Consider the following 17,925-nt stretch of genomic DNA (forward strand, 5'->3'; position numbering starts at 1 on the left):
GTCCAGCTCACAGTTTTCAATTTCAGTTCAAATGTCAAGCAATTCCATGTGAAGCTTGAACTGAGCTCCCAAGTCAGTTATAGCTCTACTTTGTGATACATAACTCCATCACAGCATTCATTATTTGCTTGCTAATAGCTTGATGCTTTAATTAACCTCTGGAAGCTTAGTTTCCTCATCTATAAAAAGGAATATAATCAAAGAACCAATTTAAGAGGCATATATATGTGTTAAAGGAGATAATGAATATAAGATACTTAACTGCATGTTTTAGAGTAACCATTTAAAATATTAATCATTCTTGTTATTACCATCTCATTATACTACAACTTCTTAAAAATATTTTTTTTCTCCCACTACTTGGTTGCTTTCTACTGGGATGAATATGGTGACCATATTTTATATTTCTAGATTTTGCAAAGTGCTTAGGCCAAAATGGAAACTTGTGTGCTTATACAAGTTACTTAACTCCTCCATCTTCAAATGGAAACCCTTATAGGGCTGAAATGAGGATTAGGAGAAAATGTAAAACTGATTATCACAGAAAGTAGTAAATATCAGCAGTTATCATCATTTAATAAGTCTAAGTAAGTGAACAGCTGCATTGGGAAGGAGTAAAATTTCCATGTCACCAGTTTTTTTTTCCTTACACTTAGATGATGGCAAGTCATTGCTGTCCACACCTCCTGGCTAGTAGGCAGCCCTCACTGTGATGGGGTGTGACAGGCCCTAGGATTGCAATGTTTCATTTGTGTTTGGCAGAACTGATCCCTGATGCTTTGCAGAGAAGGGATCAGTGCAAGAACTGGCAAGTCTTGCTGCCACATTTGACAAAAGGATAAGCCCTTTCCCTGGATGTTTTTGTTCATACTGGACTTTTGGCTCACCATCTATTTGAAGGTACAAGGCATGATGGTGACAGAGTAAATAAGATGCCTTCCTATAAACTTCAGTAATCCAACTACAATAGATGCCAAAGCATGACTGGCAGTGTAACTGATAATCTTTGTAACAAACAGAGCCTGCAGATCCTGGAGCAGCAGAGGTTAGAGACAAAAATTTATTTTGGGGTGGAGACAAAAATCAAAATTTTTCTGGAAAACCCAAAACCCAGATACCCAACTTCTATATTTCTCTTCTCATTTAAAGGAACAGTCAACACCTATTGGATCCTCCTCATCACCTGGCATTCACTTACTTCTTAATCCACTGATGTCGTTTGTCTAGTACTTGATGGAGGGATTCAGCACAGCTTGCGTTTTAAGACAGAAAATAAGATTTAAAATATCATTCCTAAAGAAAAACATGCAGGTTTTCCTTTTTTTTTTTTTTTTTTTTTCTGTCTTAAATTTAGTGAGTACCAATTGCTTCCATGAGAAAGGATATAGGAAGTTCTAATTTCAAATGTCTTTCATTTTGAAACTTAGATGAGTAATGAATTGTAAAATGCCATGTTAATTACCTCTTGGTTAAATATAGGTTTTTCTGTCTCTAGCCATTCATCATCAATCTTTATGAAAAAGCAGTCTATCTTTAAATATTGCCCTACGCAGGCTCAATGTTGGCTTCAGCTGCTTGTCTCAACCTCTTTCTATTATTAAAAATACTTTTAATTGACAAATCAACCCTTTCTTTACTGACTCCCTAGCCTCCAAACTACCATGGGCTTCTGGTCACAACCTTTTTCCATTATTAAAAATACTTTGTATTGACAAACCCTTTCTTTGACCTGACTCTCTAGCCCCTAAACTATCACATTTCTTGTCCCTTTGACAAGAAACTTTTCCTAGAATAGATCGATTAATAGCACTATTGAATCAGCTACTAATTTCTCAGCCTCTTAAATTCAGCTTGTAATCTTAAGCAATAAATTGAAACTAATATGATGTATTTTAGCTACTTACTTGATCTACTAAAATTTATTTTGACATATAAAAAGTGAGAGGTGTAAGGCACTATGCCTATAAAAATTCAATTCGTAATTTTAAATGTTATCATAGTAGACTTTCAGGGCAAAACCCATAAGAAAGAAACAGAAGCATTTGCTAGAAACTATCTGGTGTTACAGAGTTCAGTGAACTTCAGTGGAGCTGTAATAAGTTTGCCCAAGGAACGAAAGGAAAGAGTGCTGAAAGAGTTACAGTATATTCTGGTTATGGTGGTGCAGGCTCAGTCCTAGAGCTCAGGAATCTAAGGTAGGAGGATCAAGAGTTCAAAGCCAGCCTATGCTACAACATAATGAATTTAAGGCTGGCCTGAACTACATAGAACTACCTAGACTTTGTCTGAAAAAGTTAATAAAGATCTAAAGTATATAAGTGATGTCTTACCAGATAGAAAATATCTAAAAAGAAATAGTAATTATTAAAAAAAAATCAAAATTTACTGAGATTGATGAGTAGACTTGATATGGCAAGAAAAATCAATGAATTTAAAATTTTGTGAATAAGAATTATTTGTAAAAGAATGAGAAAAATTGGACAGAACCTCAGGGACTGTAATGCAGTATCAGCAACACTAATGTGTGGGAGTTTCAAAGACAAGGCAGAAAAAATATTTCCAAATAATGGCCAACAGTTGCAAGTTTTATGAAAAACATTAATCTACTTATTCAACAATATCAATGAATTATAATTAGGTAAACACAAATACAAAGTGATCGATGCCTAAACAAACCATGGTTAAATTGTTGAAAGAGAAAATCTTGAAAGCAGATTAACATGAAAACATTTATTAGAGACTATTATTAAGGCTTTTTTTTTTTTTGCAGAAGTCTATTATGTGATCCAAAATTTTATATGGAAATCCACAGGACCCAGAATAGTCAATTTTGAGAGAAAAAAAGGTTAGAGAACTTACATTTGTTGATTTTAGAACTTAACATAAAATTCCATTAGTCAAGTGTGACAGTGCCATGAGGATAGATACATAGATCAGTGGAACAGAACTGACAGTCTACAGATAATCTCTTACAATTATGGCCAGTGATTTTACTAGTCACATGCTGAGTAAAAGAAGAAAGACACAAAGGGCTTTTATCTATAAAATGTCAGTTATATGACATTCTTGAAAAACTTGAAATATAGAAATCTAATGAGTGGTTACCTGAGGCTGGGCTGGTGGGAGAGTAAGGATTAAAGCAACACAGTTAATATTACAGAGTCACTGTATTTTGATGGTGAGTGTAACACCGCAGTTTATTATGTTTATAAATACTCCACCAAACTTCACACTAGAGTGAGATTTTCTGTATGTAAGTTACTTCTAAATAACCTCAGTTTAAAAAAAGAGCATCCTGAATTTGTTTATGCCTTATCAGATATTAACAATGTGGTGAGGAGAGCATGAACCTAAATTTACATGCATCTGTCCCTTGTCTATGTTTCTCTGCATCTTGTGGTCCAAACTAAGATGAGTATATTTTGGAACACTTTTTGTTCAGCCCAGATGGCCATAAACATCACCTTTTATAACCACTCTTATTAAAGTATATGTAGGTTAAGATGTATGTGATTAATTTTGTATTTTGGATTATCTTTTTTTGTTTACTTTCTAAAAATTGTAAAGGTTTATCTCATTCCATAACGAAATATTTGAACTGTTGAAGGAATAAGACTGCCCCTAGCCAAGCATAGGAGCCTTATAGTGCCTTCAGTCACTTTTTCCACCAGGCTCACTAGAATGTGTTTGATAATGATAATAAAAGAATAAATATGATTAATTTCAGAATTTCTTTCACATTATTGTAGCTAGCCATCTTTTTCTATTGTATTTATATCCTTCTTTAAAGATTTTAGGGCAAAAGCAAAGGAAAAACTACATATTTGATACAGATGATAAATTTAGATGAGGAAAATTCCATTTGAAATGGAGGATCCTGAGAACATCTGAGTCAAAAATTTTTTAAAATAGTTTTAGAAGCACCATTGTTTACTAAGCATAAATTACATGATAGAAATTATGTGGTAGAAAGTAGTATTTCTGTAAAACAGTTATTATGGCATAAATGTTTCAAGATACAATGAACTTGGTTATTCTAAAGAAAAATCAAGTATAATATTTACATTCCCATGTAGGAACTCCATTGTAATCAATAGAAGTTTCACTTTAAAATCCTGAAAAATATCAAAGTACAATGAAAACTAGGACGTTAAGTACAAAAGTAATTAAGAATATGGGACAAAAAATATATGATTAAAGATTCTCTGATAAGTTTAATATAGTCTTTGCTATAAATCTATGCATAATCACCTCTAAAAAAATAAGAACAAAAAGGATTAAACAGATTCACCTGAAATATTATTTATATCATCTAATTGCTTTCATTCTTAGTTGCATAAAAAATGTTTTTCCTATTTTTGCAAAATGAACCTTAACAAAAACCTTAAATTAATTATTTTAGAACCTTTCTTTTACTGTCCATAACACTGATGGAAATAATATATTTTGAAATACTCCTTTCCTGTTTGGGGAAAGATGGGTCAAATAACTTCAAAAGTTTTCCTTTTAGAAAAAAAGCATTGTTGGTGCAAATTTCCAATGATGAATGTCATTATATTGTATACCTAAAATGTACCAATAAAATAAAATTTTTTAAAAAAGCATTGTTTACCTTATTTTTATATGGATATATAATAAAACATTCCAAAGAGGCCACAAGACTAAGCTAAACTATACCTGACTGTAAAACACTATTCTAATGATGAAGCCAATTTCACTGTGAATTCTGAGACGCTAAGCAGCCTTACTAGTGGTCATATGGTTCCTTTTTCCTTTCCTTACATCATAGGAGTGTTGGATTGAAGATGTTCATTTTTAGAGAATATACATAGTAATTTTCACCTGTACATCTTTAACCTTCAAGCATGTTCTCATATATCATTACCCTATTTTGTCATCTGGTTTGCCAAAGCTGGTGGTACTAATGCATTTAATAGGCTGGGAAATGGCTTGGTGAATAGTTTAATTTCATATAACTACATAATGATGACAGAATTAACCCCCATGTCTCATTTCCAGATATGGACCTTATTATTTGTAGTTTCAGTGACATTTTCTGATGTAGAAAAAAAATTAAAATTTCAGTTGTTGTATGGGGCAGTGAAATTTAGCAAAATAAAAATTAAGCTTGAATCATCAGTGTCCTTATCTATAAAATGAAAATATTATGTATTCTTAAAGTTGTGATGATAATTGAATGACAAAAGTTCATATTTGAAGCACTTAGAATTTTACCTAGCTTATAGGAGACCTTCCTTATTATTTATTCTATGAGAGCGAGTAATAAAAGTGACAATCTGTGATTGTAATAGGGCTATCATAAAATGAAGGGTAAGTACTACTGCTGGAAGCTGCTAAGCTTGAATACAGACTTATTCTGTAGATGGTATCTTTAAGAATGTTCCACCGGCACCGCCTGCTGCGCAAGCGCAAGGACCCAAGTTCGATCTCCAGTACCACACACACACACACACACAAAGAAGATGTTCCACCATTATTTCCTATTTTGTGTATCTAAGTCCTTCCTATTTCCTTTATTCTGTTGGGTCTCTGTGTTTTCAACACTTCAGAACCGACTGAGTATAGGTTCTGCCTTGTGAAAATTTCACCTCAGTAAATTCTTCAGACTCCTGTGTAGCTCTGGGTTTTGGTTATGCCTAAGAAACTTGTTCTATGGGAAAGATTTTTTTCTCCTAATCTCTACATTTGTTCATGTCTGGGAAACTTTCTCTCAGATTTCTGATGTAAGGCTGCTGTTGACACTTCCAAAGTTTCTTTCCTAGCATCATGGGGCCTACTTCATGGAGGCCTGTGGCTGTTGGTGGGCAGGGTAACTGGACCCACCTGAGAAAAGATGACAGTTGCTCAAGAGACCCATCAACCTGAACCTGGATTATAGGCTGTTGACTTGAAGGCATCTTGGTTGGGAGCTACTGATAAAGCTGAGGCATATTTAACATCATAATTATAAGTTGGTGCACAATGAGCCTGGCTTTTAAACTGCAAGCTTGCTGAGTACGTGGAAGAGCACTACTTAGGCCCCATCGTTACACAGCTAGTTCCAAGCCTGGGTAGACTTCTTAGGTCTTTGTTCCCCCAATTTCATTCTGCATTTGGAGTTGGGGAGGGGGCGCATAACACTGGGTTTATATGCTCATATTCATAGTTTCAGGTTCGTGTAGGTTGGATTGATTACTTAAATTCAAACTTTGGTGTTGGTTTCCAGTTTCTCAAAATGAACAGTATCTACAGGAATGTGACGAGAGTGTCTTCCTCTCTACAATGTATTTGGCAGTTTTATCTGGAGGACATGGTTATCAGTAGTCCCTAGATATAGTCATGCTACTCACTGACAAACAACCTCTGTTGATATGGGTAGCATAACTGTAGTGTTCCTTGAAGATTCAATTGACTCTAACTCTCTCCCTGACATTAAAGGGCCTAGTATCAATTCCAAGGACTAAAGAGTATTGGTTAAATTTGTGAACATTCTAACTCTAAAACCTACTGGAGACACCTCTATACCTACCCACGACAAAAGTTAGCCATCATTTTATTGAAAACTGTTATGTCTACTGACACACTCACTCATTTCCAAGTCAATCACTCCCTTTCAAAACCAAACTAAGAAAGTAGCCAAATATTTTATATCTACCTAAGAACCCATCTAAACACCACTGCTGCTAATGGGAGGGGAAAAGCCATCTTTTGTGTACCCTATATGTTTTGACTGCCTTCCTTCCTATTTTATTTCAGGAAAACTGAGTTCCCTTCAGCTTTCCAGATTGCTAGAATACTAACTTTTTCAGTACTTGATAGTTATTATATATCCTGGCACACCCTCTAGAATAGATTGTATGGGAGCCTTTCATTTCAACCTAAATGTATATTTCACCACTGTTGATATATTTTGATAAAAAGCTTCAGCATTCCAAGAGTGGGTTCTTTTAAATCTTAACATGATAATAAAATTTGTTTTTCTTTCTTGAGCTTCCAACTTGACTTCTTGAGTTTGCTTATGTGGATGTTGTCAGGTATCCCTAGCATATTTTAAATGCCTGAGGTAGTCAGATTGATCGACATTTTATCTGCAGCTTGTTAAAGAAGTATCCCTGCAACCCCTCTAGAGTAGACATCTACTAATCTAGTAGCAATTGTTCTTCTTTTCCTTTTGCCGTCTGTAATTTAATTGACACATTGTCACTTATAATGGTCCTTTCTAACGTTAAGATTCAGAAATTAATTTAATTTGTTCCCTAAGAAATTATTTTTTGCTTTTATTTGAAGAATATTTAGTTGAGTAGCTCTCTGATGGGGAATTTTGTTCTGACACATAGCATTCTCAGGTCTGTGTTGTTAAACTGAGTTCTGCATTTACACCAGGTTATAGTCAGTAATTATTATATTATTAATAAAAGATTGAATTCTATTCAGTAGAAATCCAGTTTATATGAATTCACTATTCACTTGAAATCCAGTATATATGAATGTCAGCTTCTTTGAAGCACAGGTAATAATAACAATATTGGAAGACTGTGAAAAGAAAAACTATTCACGTACAACATTCAAAAAAGTGCGTGTCACACAGGCAGGCACATAAGTAGTATTAGTTGTGATACTGTTCCTCTTAAAAAGAATGAGAGAAAAAGGAGAGAAGAGATGGATAAAAGGGGATGTACAAGACAGAACAAAGCAGAAGCATGTGATGGCTAAATTAATGAGCTTGTAGCTAGGAAGATTTTCCAAGTATCCTTTCTTACAATTTGCACAGTTCTCATCTTCAGTGCAATCACAAAATACAGTATGATGAGAGTTCTCTGAAAATAATTTTTATCCTTTTATCCCCCAGGAAGATGCAATAGAAACTGCTTTCTACTTTCTTAATGTTGGGCCTTTGCCCTGACTTTTCACCTCTTCTCTGCATTAGCCAAACTTCACCTTGGCCTGTGATGAAAGGCCTTGACCATTTCTGTGCCACCATTACAGCTCTGATTCATGACAGAGCCTTTTATGCTCTGCCTGCCAAATGTATGCTTCAACCCAATTAGATAATGTCGGAGCCAGATGTAAAATTTAAATAGACTTAGAAGCTGCTTTATTTTATAAATTATATATTTTAAAAATTCACTGATTTGTGTCTAGTTAATTTAACTTTCCTTACTCCAACTTAATAGAAAAAGGTCCTTGGAACATCAGCATGACAAAAGTAGAATAAACATACAAGTTCATTTTCAGTACAACTAGTTTTTCAAGTTTAATAGCCAATAAGTATAAACACAAAGTGACAATATTCTTATTACAAATGTAACCGCACATAAACCTACCCAGTAGCAATTTTAAAAACTTAGAGATAAATATACCTCTTACTTCATTATGCTCATGATCAAGTCTATCTTTCTCTTTGATTTATTATTTCCTACCTGAAAACTATGGCACTCCAGTGAAGGTCCTAAAGTAATTATTTCTAAAGAAAAATAATTTTAAATCTTAACAACACAGGAAACACTACTCTTCAGATAAACTTTCAATTAAAGAAAATCTAGCAGCAATGTGCATTTACATTTCATATGTCACCATTCACCCCAGGCCTACCCAGCCCACGGTGTGCCAGAGCCTTGGATCTGTCAGATGTGTGACTCTGGGCATAAAGCTGTGAAGAAGAAAAGCCACCCCCTCTCGCTCAAGGAGCTGCTTCCTGTTCCCTGATGACTGGGTTCTATAGCTATACAATCAAGGTCACTTTTTGTACTTCCTTTGTGACGAGATGTTTTTGATCACACAGGATTGTGTGTTTTTTTGGTCTTTGTGTTCTATGATAATGTGATGAGAATAAGAGAACACTGGTTGCTGCATGAGTCTGTGTCATGGGTTAGAACATCCTGCAGATGAAAGTCTGTAGCTAAGGGGACTCTGAGCTGGAGATCCTCTAGCAGGCTCAACTTCCGTGCTTCTCTGAACATAGCTATGCCTCTTGTCAAATATTCTTGTCCTTTTTCGGTCAGAATTTTTGTTATTATTGCTGTTGTTGTTCTACTAAAATTTATTTCTGTCTCTGTTTCTAATATACATGTATTTCATATATGAATATGAATATATGAAATAAACTTCTTTTCAGCATATATTTACTATTTTATCTTCACAAAATATGCTGTACTTTGGATCTTAAGTCTCCCCTAACGATCCATATGATACAGGCTTGATTCTGAGCCTCAAACTATTGGGAGGCAATGAAACCTTTAAGAGGTGGGGCCCAGTGGGAGGTCTTCAGGTTACTGGGGATTTGTCCTTGCAGGGAAGAATGGGATCCCAATCCCTTCTCTCCTTCACTTCCTGGTCATAAAATGAGTGGTTTTGCCCCACCACATACTCCCATCATGATGTGCCACCCAGCCACAGGCAATGGGAGCCCAGTAATCATGATTTGATATCTCCAAAATTGTGAGCCAAAATAAACCTTTTCTCTTTTATCTTGAATACTTGTTACAGTACTCAGGTAAAGTTGACTACTACAGAAAATGTTAATGAATATAATTTAACCTTTCCTTACAGAAGTGAACATCATAAAGTGTTGATTACTTATGCTAATTGGGAAGCATTCAGATAAGCTGTCTATTTTAAGTAAGTAGGGGTTTAAATGACTCCATTTAAAAGAAAACTTCACTTTAGTAATTTTTTCTCTTTTTAAATCTGCCTCTAAATTGTTCCATTCTCAATAGTAAAATAGACAAATGGCTCTTAATAAAATGATAGCAATGTATTATCTTGTTCAGAGAAGAAATAAGATTCCATATGTGAAGGTCTAGGATATTACCACCAATTTTAGAAATTTGAGTCATGTTACCTTTTTATTTAAACATGGATTCAAACTCAAGCAAATTTGCAGTCAGAGAAATTGAAGAATTCAAATAAGTTATCTGCAATCACAGTCTTATTATTTTTATCACACTTGCTTCTAATTTTTACTAATCTATCATGCATAACATTATACATAACATTTTATATCTTCATTTTTATACAAATGTCCTTATATCTGCATAACTTTCATATTTTTATAAGAATAAAGCATTATGTAAGTTTAACTCTTTAAACTGTATAACGTTTACTTGATTCTATTCCATTGGGTGATGTTGTTAATAATAGTAGTAAAAACAAGCACTATTTGACTATTTACACCATAAAAAATATGTTAAAAGCAACTTTTAACAAAGAAGTGAACAAGCCTAGTTTGTTATATGTGAATACCTAGACTTTAGAATTCAATAGACTTAGGTTTCTTCTATCTGTGTGACTGTAGTCTAAAGAAAAATATATCTTTGTTTTTGTTTCTTTAACCTTGCACACCGTCCTCTGAAAAAATGAGGATTATAATAACTGACCTTGTGCCTGTCACTGAGTTTGGCACATAGTAGATGTTCAAGAAAAGAGGAAAGACTGTTCCTGGGAACTACTCCTAAAATTGATTTACCTACATCTTTAAAATAGATTTATATTATTTTGCACATATTTCCAGATGGGTCTCTAAGATAATTAAACATTCAGTGCCACTATAAGGTGCTAAGTATTCATTTTATATACTCTGAATCCCCACCACGCTTACCTTTCTTTCTGTCTTTCTTTTTCTTTCTTTCTCTCTCTCTCTTTTTCTTCTTTCTTTCTTTCTTTCTGTTTTTCATTTCTTTCTTTCACTATGCTTTGAATACAAAAGTGCTGACATTGCTATTATGTCCACCCCAGGTTGCAACTGGCATGAAGGAGGCATCATCTAGTCAACAAGAGTCAGCAGAGCCCTGTTTGGCCCCCACTTCCAGCCAGTTAGTGTGAAGGAATAGAGTATTTGTGCACTTTTTCTGCATGTCTGTTTTCCTATGAGACTAGTTATCTTGATATTTTAATCATATCAGTGAGGATGACCAAGATATAGCCTTCTGGTAAAGACAAGTAAATAGATAATACTATAATATGAATTGTAATAATTTATTCACAAAATGTTATGTCAGTATATGTATTAGACACTTTCCCATTACTGGGAAAATATACTGCACACCCAAAATTTAAAAGAGGAGAAGTTTATTTTAGCTCACAATTTCAGAGGGTTCAGTCCATTGTTGATTGGCTCCAAGGCAGAAACAGCATGTTGGATGGACATGGAAGAGGAAAGCTACTCACAGTATGGCAGCCAAGAAGCAGGAGAAATAGGAGGATCTGGGGATAAGAATATCGTCATACCCTTCATGACTTTCCTCCAAGCAGGCCCCACCTCCTAAGAGCACATTCAGCTACTGAACTCACCAACAAATACATCCACTGATGAATATAGTGCATCATGATCCAGTCACTTTTTAAAAACATAAGACTTGGGGGAAGGCACGTTTTGTATCTAAACCATAACAATATATTTATGCCATACAAATGATTGTTCAGAATTTGCTTCTGAATTTAAAAAAACTAAATGAATACCAGTTTGCCAGTTAAATAGAGAAGAGTACAAAGTAAAAAGGTGCAGTCTACCAGAGAAAAACAAAAGTCCCCAGTCAGATGTGGAGCACAGCAGAGAGTTGCACATGTGGAAATAAACCTGGAAAGTGAGTTGTCATTAGTGGGACAGGGAGAGAAAGTAAGTTGCAGCTAAACATCAGAAAAACTAGAAAGCTGGTCAATATCATATGACAGGCAGTAGGCTAGACCTTTTGTGCAAATTTGTTCTTACAGCTCTCAGAACAACCTTATTTTAGAGGAAATAGAAGTAAAGCATCATATAAGGGGGCAGATGTTCAGGGTCACGCAGCAAGAAATTCATGGGATTTGTGTTCAGAGCCAGGTTTTCCAGCTCAAGCGTATCTTTTCTTCACTCGAAGATGCGATTAAATGGGAAACCACTTAGGAATCTTCTCATTTATTTGGGCTTAACTAAGATCACTGATTGAAGATGAATCTTCAGCATTTTGTTCTGTTGTCTCAAATTTTATTGAGAGCTCTTATGTAGCTATTTGAACTTTCTTCAAAGTCTTTGAAAAGTAAATGTTTCCCTTCCATGGAAAGCTCTTTGTTGCTCATATTCCTTTTCTGTCTTCACACTTCATATTTTCTTTTATTTGGCTTCTTCATCCATGTATGCATCCTTGCAGTGGTCCTCTTTTTGCTCTTAAGTAAGGTGGATAGAGTGTCTTTCAATTTTCTTAGAGTTTTTTGTTAATTCTTAGTATATGTTATTTGCTATTCTAGAGTGTGGCACATAAATGAAAGAAGTCAGAGCCCTGGAGATTGCCCTCAGGAGAACTTGGTCCTAACATGTTGGATAATTGCAGTTTGTTCATGTTCAGCATTCTGCACCAGCCTGAGAGTTAGACATGGAGTGTGGCTAACTTGATCTGCTTTCTGGTGCCTCAAGGAAAAAGCCTCACTATCTGCAGAGAACTGCTCCACCCTACGCAGTGAAGTATCACTATTGGCTCTGAAACTCTTGGTTTCTTGTTGGAAAAGCACCCTAAGGACTCCCCTTCCTCTACTAAAACCTCTTCCAAAATGTGAACTAATAATTTTCTAGACCACAAATCAGCAAACATTTTCTGTGAAGGGTCAGATAGTTTACATAGAATCAGTCCTCTGTACCCATGGGATCCACATTTGTGGATTCAACCCATGGCAGATCCAAAATATTGTATTTGAAAACAGAAAATTGTGTCTATTCTGAACAAGTACAGAGTATTTTTGGTTATTCTCCAGGCAGTATAGTATAATAACTATTTGCATTGTGTTATAAGTGAGCTAGAGATGATCTGAAATACATGAAAGGATAAGTGTTTGTTATATGTAAATGCTACAGCATTTTTATAAGGGACTTAGATATGAAAGAATTTTTGAAATCCATAGGGCCTTGGGACGAATCCCTTGAGGATGTTTAGGGACGGCTATATGTATATTTTAGACTTTGTGGGTCATACTATCTCTGTCACAACTACTCATCTCTGTCATTGTAACATGAAAGAAGTCAGAGACCATATGTAAAGGAAAGGCTGTGGCTGTGTTCCAATAAAAATTCATTTATAGACTCTCTAATTTGAAATTCAAATAATATACATTATTCTTTAAATTTGTTTCATAATTTAAAGATTTAAAACCATTCTTCACTCACAGGCTACAAGAAACAGGGAATGCATTTGTAGGTTGTACACCCCTGGTCTGGACAGTGCAGGGCAGCTTTCCCTAGTCCCTGGTTCCTGCAGTATCTACCTATACATGCTGATCTTTTATGTTTTCTCCTATATTTGTGCAGTCTTCTCCTTTGTGTTCCGTGATGAGGGAAGGTATGTAGTGTACTAGCAAGCTGCTATCTAATCTAGAAGCTCTCTAATCTAAATCCCCCCTTGAAAAATTTCTTTCTTCTTTAACCTTTTTGTTTTTGTAAATCAAATGACTTGCTAGTGTTTAATTTTTTGAATGAATGTATTTAAACTTCATTTAAATGATTTTTCATTCTACTTTTTCTTCTTGAGATTGTGTTGCAAACAAGAAGATAACATTGGCAACTAAATTAGAGGCTTGACAAAAGTGTGAATTAAGACCAGAAAAAAAAAAAATAGATGCCAATGCCTACATTTGTAGTTGCTGTTCATTTATTCATTTACTCAGCAAATATTTATACATTCCAGGCACTATATCCCAGAGTGAGATCTCACTTTTTATTCATCTTGACATACAGAAAGGAGTAGAATATCATCTTTTCTTTTAGAAAACTACAAGAGAGGAGAGAACCCATGAGATAGCTCTTCCTATAATACTCTTGGTGGTATATCACTCATGTTGTAGGTCACACATGAGACCTTGTTATGTGATACTTGTTATACATGATACTGTGAAACAGTATATTCTGTAGAGTGTAGAGCTTCGGACCAGTTGCTTTACTGCCCTGATCCTTGGAATCTGTATAATGTGACATCTATCTATTGTGGCTTTGTTGTGAAGACTAAATGAAATTTCATATGCAGACATAGTGCAATCCTCAGCATAGAAGCCCCCAAATAGTCCTTATCAGAGGATAAATTTGGGATTTTTGATCTTGGGAGCAATTGTAACAGCCTGAGAGGAGGACTCAGTGTTGCAAAGCCCAGACTCCTGGGATAGGTTCCCTACATACTCTCCCTCCCACCTGCAAGAAGAAAACTAGTGTGGAAGTAAACTGATGCCCCAGTGAAGCTGTGGATTATAACTGGAGACAAGGAAAGCCAGCAACACAAATATAGGCAATACCTCTCCCCACATCATCTTCCCACACACTAGGATACCCTGTGTCGCTGCAACATTCTACCCATTACCCACAGCTCAGGGAAGTCCCCACCTTAGAAAGATGCTCTACATTGCAAACTCTGGGTGTCATAGATCCTGCTGGCAGCAACATGCAGATCCCATCCCAGGAGATGCAGGGGAGGAGCAGAGATTCAATGGAGCTGGACCAGAATGGGCCCTTTCCTATTTCCCTAAACACTGGAAAGATCTGAGACAGCATGTCATTCTACCCAAAACTCACTGTGCCATACAGGCTAAGGCGGCCCTCTGTTGAGGCTTTGGACTGTGCCAAGTGCCACGAGTTAGAAAGCAGAGCTCTTGAGTCAGGATCAAGGGACAATTAAATCTGAGTGCCGAAGAACAGAAAGAGTCACCTGGGGTAGAGGGTTTCTGGTTTTATACTGGGCAGAAGACCTCTGGAGGGTACAGGGAGACAACTGTGGGATTTGCCCTATAGCAAGGGAAGTAGGAGGTCACTGGTGGAAGTCCACTGAGATCCAAGTATTGGGCAACTACTTTCTATCACATCCTCTCCTAACCAAATTAATTGAAGTGATCAGGCCTTGGTACAGAGTCAGAAGTCTGCATTTGGCCATAGCCAAAGCATGGCTTGCAGCCAAGAGGCTGGTCCAGAGAGATTGACAGCCCTCACCACTCCCAGGCAGGCAGTGAAGCAGTCCACAGGGAGGAAATCACTTGGCTGCTTGTAAGCAGACAGTGACTACAGCATAAAGGGAACTGTGGACACTCCGGCTGCTTATGACTGGGTCCAACCGAATTAAACTAAATAGGTTGGAATGGTACAAAATGCATCTTGGCAAATAAAGCAAAGATTACATCACTGGAAAACAGAGCCTAATTAACGAGATCTTCTTACCAATGACAAAGTCTCTTCACTTTATTTGACCTCAAAGTTTAATGCACACATATGCATGTGCATACATGCACACACACACACACACACACACACACACACACATAAGAACATGAAAAAGCAAGGCAATAAAATGCCTCCAAAGACTCCCCTCTCCCAAAGCAGATGCAAGGGGCCCCAGTGGAGAAAAGATCAAACATCAAGTAGCTGAGCTGTATGAAATGATTAAAGAGGAAGCAAAGAAATGCAATGAGCTCAAAGATGATACAACCAAAGAGATAGTAGAATTCATAAACAATTTGATCACTGTGGTTAAAAAGAGACAAATAAAAAATTGGAAGAGATGACCAAAAACATTCTAAACATGAATGACAATTTCTCCATAGAAATTTAGTTCATGAGAAGGTTCCAAACAGAAATCCCAAAGAGTTCTGCTGAATATACTAACAGCAGAACTGATATATATGAACAGAGTGTCAGATTTTGAGGACATACAGGAAGTATAAGACATTACACTTAGACATACCTTAAAAACAATGAGAGGGCAAAGAAAATTGATTCAATGGCTGCTAGATGATGGAAAGACTAACCTAAGATGAATTGGAGTTAGAGAAAAATTAGAGGAAAACATGTGTGGAATAAAAAATCTGTTTGAGAAATCATAGTTTAAATCTTGCCAAATATGGGGAAAGAAACCAACAGGGTAAAGGCTTATAGAACCCCAAATAATTATGAGAGAAGAAACTCCCCACATCATAGTCAAAATCCAAGAACAGAATCTTAAAAATCTGTCAGAGAAAAGCAAAAAAAACACTTATAAATGTAAACCCATTAGGATTGCAGTATAATTTTTAACAGAAATATTGAAGGCCAGAAAAGTTTGGAGTGAAGTGTTTCAAGCCCCCCCCGAAAAAAATATGCTTTCAACTCAGACTAATATACCCTACAAAACTATTTTTCAAAATACATAGAAAAATATGAACATCCTATGACAAAGAACACTTTAAGAAATTCATGACCATTAAACCAGCATTCAAAAAAATCCTGAAGGTCGGGGCCAGGGATTTAGCTCAGTGGTTCCACGACCTGCCTCCCAAGTGGAAGGTCCCAAGTTCAATCCCTGGTACCAAAAAAAAAAAAAAATCCTCAAGGATATACTAAACATACATAATGAAGCCAAGAAGAACAATGAAATGAATGCATTATGTGGTATGAGCAGTTAAACAAAAAGGGAAAAGTAAGGGAATCAATAGCAGAGAAACAATGCGATGGCAGGAATAAGTCAGTACCTTTCAGTAATAACTATCAAGTAAATGACTTCAGCTCCCCAAATAAAAACCTAGATTGGCAGATAAGGTTAAAAAGCATGACCTGTTGGTTTGATACATTCAATCCATCTAATCCAAAAAGAAATTCATAGACTAAAAATCAAAAGACAAAAAACAGTATTCCATGCTCCATAACTCTGAAAGCAAAGAGGAAAAGCAATCTTATCCTCAAAGTAGACTTCAGGAAAATTGATCAGAAGAAGTTTACCACATATTAATTAATGGAACAATTCAACACAAAGTGGTAACATCTGTAAATACATGTGCATCAAATACCAGTGCACCCAACCTCATAAAACAAACTCTACTGGACATAAAATATCAGGTAAATGTCAACATAATCTAGTGGGGGTCCTTTACACCCTACTTTCACAAATAGATCCGGTAAACAATCAACAAAGAAATATCCAAGCTGAATGACATCTTTGAACAAATAGACTTAATAGATATGTACAGAGTGTTCTATCCTACTATGACAGAATATACATTCTTCTCAGAAGCAAATGAAACTTTCTTCTACATAGACCACATATTGGGCTGTTAAGCTTGCTTAAATAAATACAAAGCAATAGAAATTATTCCATGTATACTATGCAATCATAGGGCACTTGAACTAGAAATCACTAAAGCACAGAAATTTTAGGCACCTAGGTATCAAACCTGAATATTCAATGGTCACAGAAAAAAAAATCAAGGAAGAAATTAGACCATTTCTAGAAACAAAAATTAATGCCATTATAACATACCAGACATGCACACAGGAGAGAACTTTCTGAACAGAACCTTAATTGCACAAGAAATAGCATCAAGAATCAATAAATAGGATTATATCAGATTAAAAAACTTCTCCACAGCAAAGGAAACAACCAACAGAGTGAAGAGACAACCTACAGAATTGGAAATATTTCTTTACTATTGTTTACTACTACTGTGACAGAGGACTAATCAAAAATTTCCAAGAACTCAAAACAATCAGACCTTCCAGAATTAAAAAAAAAACTCAATCAACAAATGGACATCTGAAATGAATAGACACTTCTCAGGAGTACAGATGGGCAATAAATGCATGATAAAATGCTCGACATCTCAGCCATCAGAGAAATGCAAGTTAAAACATTAAGATTCCACCTTACTCCAGAAAGAATGGCTAGCAATTAAAAACTCAAACAATGCCAAATACTGGCAAGGCTGGGAAAAGGCACTCTCTGCATTATTGATGGGAATGTGAAGGGGTACAACCACTATAGAAATCAGTAAGAAGATTCCTCAAAAAAAAAAAAAAGCTAGAAATCAACTATTCCTCTTTAGTTATCATCCCAAAAAAGTTAAAGACATCATACCACAGTAATATATGCATACCTAAGTTTATAGCAGCACAAATCATAATAGCTAAATCTTGGAAGCACCCCATATATCCATCAACAGATAAATGAATAAAGA

General features: G+C 35.6%; 1 protein-coding gene across 5 annotated transcripts in view; it reads left to right on the plus strand.

Moving 5' to 3' along the window:
• Positions 1 to 17,925, plus strand: part of Chrm3 (cholinergic receptor muscarinic 3) — a 485,994-nt gene that overhangs the window by 126,576 nt on the left and 341,493 nt on the right. The gene's annotated exons all lie outside the window — the stretch shown is intronic.

This window comes from Heterocephalus glaber, unplaced genomic scaffold, assembly GCF_053883595.1.
Source record: "Heterocephalus glaber isolate CG9 unplaced genomic scaffold, H.glaber_assembly_v1.0 deba00001472, whole genome shotgun sequence".
NCBI lineage: Eukaryota > Metazoa > Chordata > Mammalia > Rodentia > Bathyergidae > Heterocephalus > Heterocephalus glaber.